Source organism: Schistocerca americana, chromosome 2 (assembly GCF_021461395.2).
Source record: "Schistocerca americana isolate TAMUIC-IGC-003095 chromosome 2, iqSchAmer2.1, whole genome shotgun sequence".
Classification (NCBI taxonomy): domain Eukaryota; kingdom Metazoa; phylum Arthropoda; class Insecta; order Orthoptera; family Acrididae; genus Schistocerca; species Schistocerca americana.
The window spans coordinates 1,006,134,679-1,006,140,810 of NC_060120.1; positions in this window are offsets into that span (position 1 = coordinate 1,006,134,679).

Here is a 6,132-nt window from a genome sequence, read left to right on the forward strand (position 1 = left end):
ATTTCTGTGTTAACTTGACTTGCAGGAGTAGATCCATACATTTACTGTAATCACGTTACTTTCTTGAAGAGAGGTCTGCTTGGATGCTTAATTACTTAGTAGCTACACAATTTCTCTGTTAATGCGTCAACATGACGGTGTGAGGGAAACAGTTAACTGGCAATGGTGCATGGGAACAAAGGTTACTTGACCCGCAGGAGAAATTTTATACGTTGACTACAGCCACGTTACTCGCTAGGGGATAAGTCTGCATGGATGCGTTAGTATTTAATAGCGACGCCGTTTCTGTGTTAAATCGTCGATGTGATTATACGAGGGTACAGTAAACTGGAAGTGGTGAATCGGACAAAAGATATTTGACTCTCAGGTGAAGATCCATATGTTGACTATGGCCACGCTTGCGGAGAAGTCGGCATCGATCCTTTATTGTTTAATAGCGACTCAGTTTCAGTGTTCTTTCGTGAATGTGAAGGTGCGAGGGATGCTGTAAACTGGCATTGGTGCATTGGATAAGTAGGTACTTGACTCCCAAGAGGAGATTCATACGATGACTGTAGCCACGATACTCGCTTGGGGAGAAATCAGCATGGATCGTTTATATTTGTTAGCGAAGCAATTACTGTTGGGATTCGCAAATTTGAGGGTGCGAGGGATACAGAAAAGAGGCAGTGGTGCATCGGTAAAAAGATATTTGACTCTAAAGACAAGATCCATACGATGACTGTAAATCTACAGGTGGACTGTAGACACGTTACTCGCTTGGAGAGAATTCGGCTTGGATCCATTAGTATTTAATAGGAACGCTATTTATATGTTAATTCGTCAATGTGATGGTGCGAAAGATACAGTTAACTGGCAGTGGGGCATAGGGACGGAGATACTTGACTCTCAGAAGAAGACCTATACGTTGAATGTATCCATGTTACTCGCTTGGGCAGAAGACGGCTTGGATCCTTTAATGTTTATTAGCTATGTAATTGCTATGATAATTCGTCAAGTTGAAGGTGTGACGGATACAGTAAACTCTCAGTGGTACATCATAAAAAAGATACTTGACTCCCAGGAGAAGATCCATACATTGACTGTAGAAACATTATACGCTTTGGGAGAGTGCGTCATGGATCCTTTGGTATCTAATAGCGGCGCAATTTCTGTATTAAATCGTCAATAAGACAGTGCGTGGGATACAGTAAAGTATCAGTGGTGCATCGGAAAAAAGATACTTGCCTCGCTGGAGAAGAGCCATACGTTGACCGTAGCTGCCTTACTCGCTTGTTGAGAAGTCGGCATGTACCCTTTGGCTTTTAATAACGACGAATTTTCTGTGTTAATTCGTCAGTGTGATTGTGAGAGGGATACAGCAACCTAACAGTGGTGCGTCGAAATAGAAAAAGATACTGGGCTCACAATAGAGATTGATAAGTTGACGATAGCCACATTATTTGCATTTGGAGAAGTCGGCATGCATCCTTTAGTGTTTAATAGCGACGCAGTTTCTCTATTAGTTCAACAATGTGAGGGTGCTAGGGATACAATAAACTGCCAGGGTTGCATCGAAAATGATACTTCACTCCCAGGAAATGATCCATGCGATGACTGTAACAGCATTACTCGCTAGGGGAGGAATCGTCTTGGGTCCTATAATATTTAATAACTAGGACGTTTCTTCGTTATTTCGTCAATCTGAGGGTGCGTAGGATACTGTAAACTGGCTCTGGTACATCAGGGAAAAATACTTCACTCCCAGTTGAAGATCCGTACGTAGACCTCGTTTGCGTTACTTACTTGTGGATAAAAAAGCATGATTTCTCTATTGTTTTATAGCGACACTTTTTCCATATAGGGATACAGTCAATTGGCAGGGGCTTATTGGAAAATGACAATTCACTGCCAGGAGATGATCCATACGATGACTGTAGCCGAGTTACTCGCTTGCGGAGAAGCTGTCTTCGGACGTTTAGTATTTAATAGGGAGGGCGTTTCTGTGTTAATTAGTCAATGTGACAGTACAAGGGATACAGTAATGTGGCAGTGGTGCATCGGAAAGATGACACTTGACTCCTAGGAGAAGACCCATATGTAGCTCTGTTACTCCTTTTTGGAGAAATTGCCGTGGATCCTTTAGTATTGAATACTGAAGGAATTTATGTGCTAAATAGTCAAAGTGATGGTATGAGTGTTATAGTAAACTGGCAGTGCTGAATATGAAAAAAGGTACTTGGCTGCCAGGGAAAGATACATAGGTTGACCATAGCCGCTTCACTCGCTTGTGCAGAAGTAGGAATGGATCCTTTGGTGTTAAATAGCGACGAAATTTCTATGTTAATTCATCAATGCGATGGTGCGATGGATACAGTAAACTGGCAGTGATGCATCGGAGAAAAAATACTTGACTCCCAGGAGAAGATCCTTACGTTGACTGTGTATGTATTACTCGCTTGGTGAGAAGTCGGCATGGATCATTTCGTGTTTAATGGCGACGCAATTTCTGTGATATTTCGTTAACATGAGGGTGCGAAGGATACAGTAATCTATCAGTGGTGCGTCGGAAAAAAGATACTTGACACAACATGTAACAACAACGACGCTGTACTATTGTACAAATAAGTAATTTTTTTTTCTTCTAATTTTTCGTTAAACTTGTGTAATTGATGTTCTGATTTCATTTCTTTTTTGTTTCATGCCATTGTGTTAAGAATACTGTAAACAATTTTCAATGTGAATATTAATGTTTATGTCAAATGTCAAGCAATATTGTAATAGAATTGAAATGTAACAAATTTTGAAACTGTTGTAAGATGTTTAAAATCGTAACTGTGCGTCTGGTCCATACGTAGGCAATGTGTTAGAATATGTAGAACGCAAAACCTCGGGTGAATACCCTGTCTGTAAGGGAGCGGTAAAAGGTGGATGGCAGGCGAGCGCGGGAAAATGCGCACGGGTGCTGCACGGCATAACGGGCTCAGCAGCAGTTAGTTGGAGTTTGGCACTGGTTTGAGCAACACCTTCTGGACGAGGAGGCTCTCCTGGAAGACGTAGTTTCACTGAGCCTCGGGTATGCCATTCCAACGCCCACACAGCACGGCAAAATTCCATAGGCACTAAATGGAAAAGTATTGCGACACTATGAAGAAATAAAGTGCCGATACGTCAAGAGCCATAGCTGTGGTTGTATGTGTGCTCTGTGCCTCACCATCTCGCCGCCCGCCAACCGCCGCATCGGTACAAGCAGATTGAAACTTTTAGTATTGTATCCATATGGACCAGAGAGTGAACTATTCAATAACAACCAAAATTATACCAGAACTTTCCCATTATTTAATTATCCTCATAACTAACCTAGACAGGGTCCTTTCCAAATGTTGTGCAATCCGAGTGTCCCGAAATGAAAAATCAAATTTTGTGTTAATAATAATTACTTGCAGGCCTAACTATGTTACAATGGTGTTTAAAGAACTGTTTTGTTACTGAACCAGTAAATGAATAACGAAGGTCTAACGAAGTTGAAAGATAACTTTAATATTGATATAGTAATGAAGTTTAATTATTTCGAGACAGATATAAAGGTATTTAAATGAGCAGGAAATAAGATAAAAAGAGTAGTAACTCATATACTGGAAATCTTGAGCGCATAATAGTTTCAGTAATCAACTTTTTTTAATACTGTGATCATAACAGTTTCAGGGTTCCTCCCCCCCTTCTTTTATTCATTTGAATTCTGAAGCGTTCCACATTGGTTTGACCAGCAAAAGTTAAAGTCAATATATATGTCAAAATTTATCAGTATTTTTTCTTTATCAATTGACATTTTGTGTGTGGCTCGAAAGTGCTATTTCTAGGGTAACCTATGCCCGATTTTAATCAGATCAATAGACAGTATAAAGTCTTGTAGTATACATTATAGTGTAGTGTTATGTATTCATGATTTTTTCCATATCAGTATAGAGCGTGAAACTATCAGTTCAATAGATTTTCTGGTTCTAAAATTCTACTATATTATGCAGTGCTACTACTTGTTGTTTTGCATGAATATACATCAACTTGTACAGGGAAGAAACACAGTTAATGCCTAATTAGGCTGGCGACCGTATTATTATCAAATTGGTAGCATCTTCAGTGTTGCTTTTGGTACATACTGACGTGTAATAGCATTTTGAACTTACTTGACGGATCATTGTTATTACAGAGTGGGTGTAAGTCTGATTTGCCACCATTCAGGTACACGCGGTCAATATCTATACGAAAATCCTGTCTCGTAAGGTGAACCCCGCTCACTTACCATAGTACAGGCTTTAATGAGTATTGTGTGCCCCACGCGCACGTTACAAACAGAAGGTACATACGTTGACCAAAGCCACATCTCTCAGCATGGATCCTTTAGTATTTAATAAACTGTCAGTGGTGCATAAGAGCAAAGGTACTAGACTCCCTGGAGAGGATCCATTAGTTGACCGTATCCCCGCAACTCGCTTGCGGAGAAGTCGTTATGTAACTTTAATATTTAATAACGAAGTTATTTCTGTGTTATTTCGTCAATGTGACGTTGTGTGGCAGTGGCGCATCCGAAAATACGTAAGTTGACAGTAGACGCGTTACTCGCTTGGGAAGAATTCGGTGTTGATCTTTTAGTATTTAATAGCGATGCAATTCCTGTGAATTCGTCAAGTGATTGAGCGAGGGATGAAGCAAACTGGCATTGGTCCGTCGGAATAAAAGATACTCCACTCACAGGAGAAGATTCGTACATTGACTGTAGCCTCGTTATTCAATTGCGGGACAGTCGACATGGAACCTTTAGTATTTAATGGCGACTGAATTTCTGTGTTAATTCGTCAATGTGTGTGTGAGAGGGATACAATAAAGTGTCAGTGGTGCATCGGAAAAAAGGTACGTTGATTATAGCTGCATTACTCACTTGAAGTCTAGTCAGTTTGGATCTTTTACTACTTAATTGCGACACATTTCTGTCATAATTCGTCAACGTGTGAGTGTGAGGGATACAGTAAACAGGCAGTGGTGCATCGGAAAAGGGATACTTAGCTCCCTGCAGAAGTTATGTACGTTTTCCGTATCCCCGTTACTCGCTTGCAGAGAGGTCGCTATGGGTCCTTTAGTACTTAATAGCGTCGCTATTTTTGTGATAGTGCGAGGGATGCAATTAACTGACTGTGGTGCATCGAAAGAAAGAAACTTGACTTACTATAGAATATGCATACTTTGACAGAAGCCATGTTACTTGATTTGGGAGAAGTTGGCATGGATCATCTAGTATTTAAAAGTGACGCAATTTCTTTGGCTATGTGAAGGTGCGATGGAAATAGTAAACATTCAGTGGTGCATTGGAGAAAACATACTTGACTTACAATAGAGGATGCATACGTTGACCATAGCCACATTCCTCGCATGGAGAGAGGTCGGCATGGATCCTTAGTATTTAATAAACTGGCAGTAGTGCATCGGAGAAGAGATACTTGACTCCCTGGAGAAGAACCATTAGCTGACCGTATCCCCGTTACCAGCTTGCGGAGAAGTCGTTATGTATCTTTTAGTATTTAATAGCGACGTTATTTCTCTGTTAACTCGTCAATGTGAGGTTACGAGGGATACAGTAAACTGGCCGTGTAGCATCGGAAAAAACGATACTTGACTCCTAGGAGAAGATCCACACGGTAACAGTAGCCGCGTTACTCGCTTTGGGACAAGTCAGCATGGATCCATTAGTATTTAATGTCTACGCAAATTCTGTCTTAATTAGTTAACGTGAGGCTGCGAGGGACAGAGGTGCATCGGACAAAAAGATGCTTGACTCCCAGGAGAAGATCTATACGTTGACTGTAACAACAATACTTGCTTGTGTAGAAGTCGGCATCGATCCTTTATTATTTGATATTGACGCAAACAATGTGTTAATTTGTCAAAGTAAGGCTGCCAGGAATCCAGTTAACTTGCACTGGTGCATCGGAAAAAAGATACTTCTTTTCCAGCAGAAGACACATTCATTGACAGTAGCCGCGTAACACGCTTTGCGAGAGGTCAATATGGATTCTTTAGTATTTAATTGGTATGCATTTTCTGTGTTGATTTGTGTATGTGTGGGTGGGAGGAATACAGTAAACTGGCAGTGGTGCATCG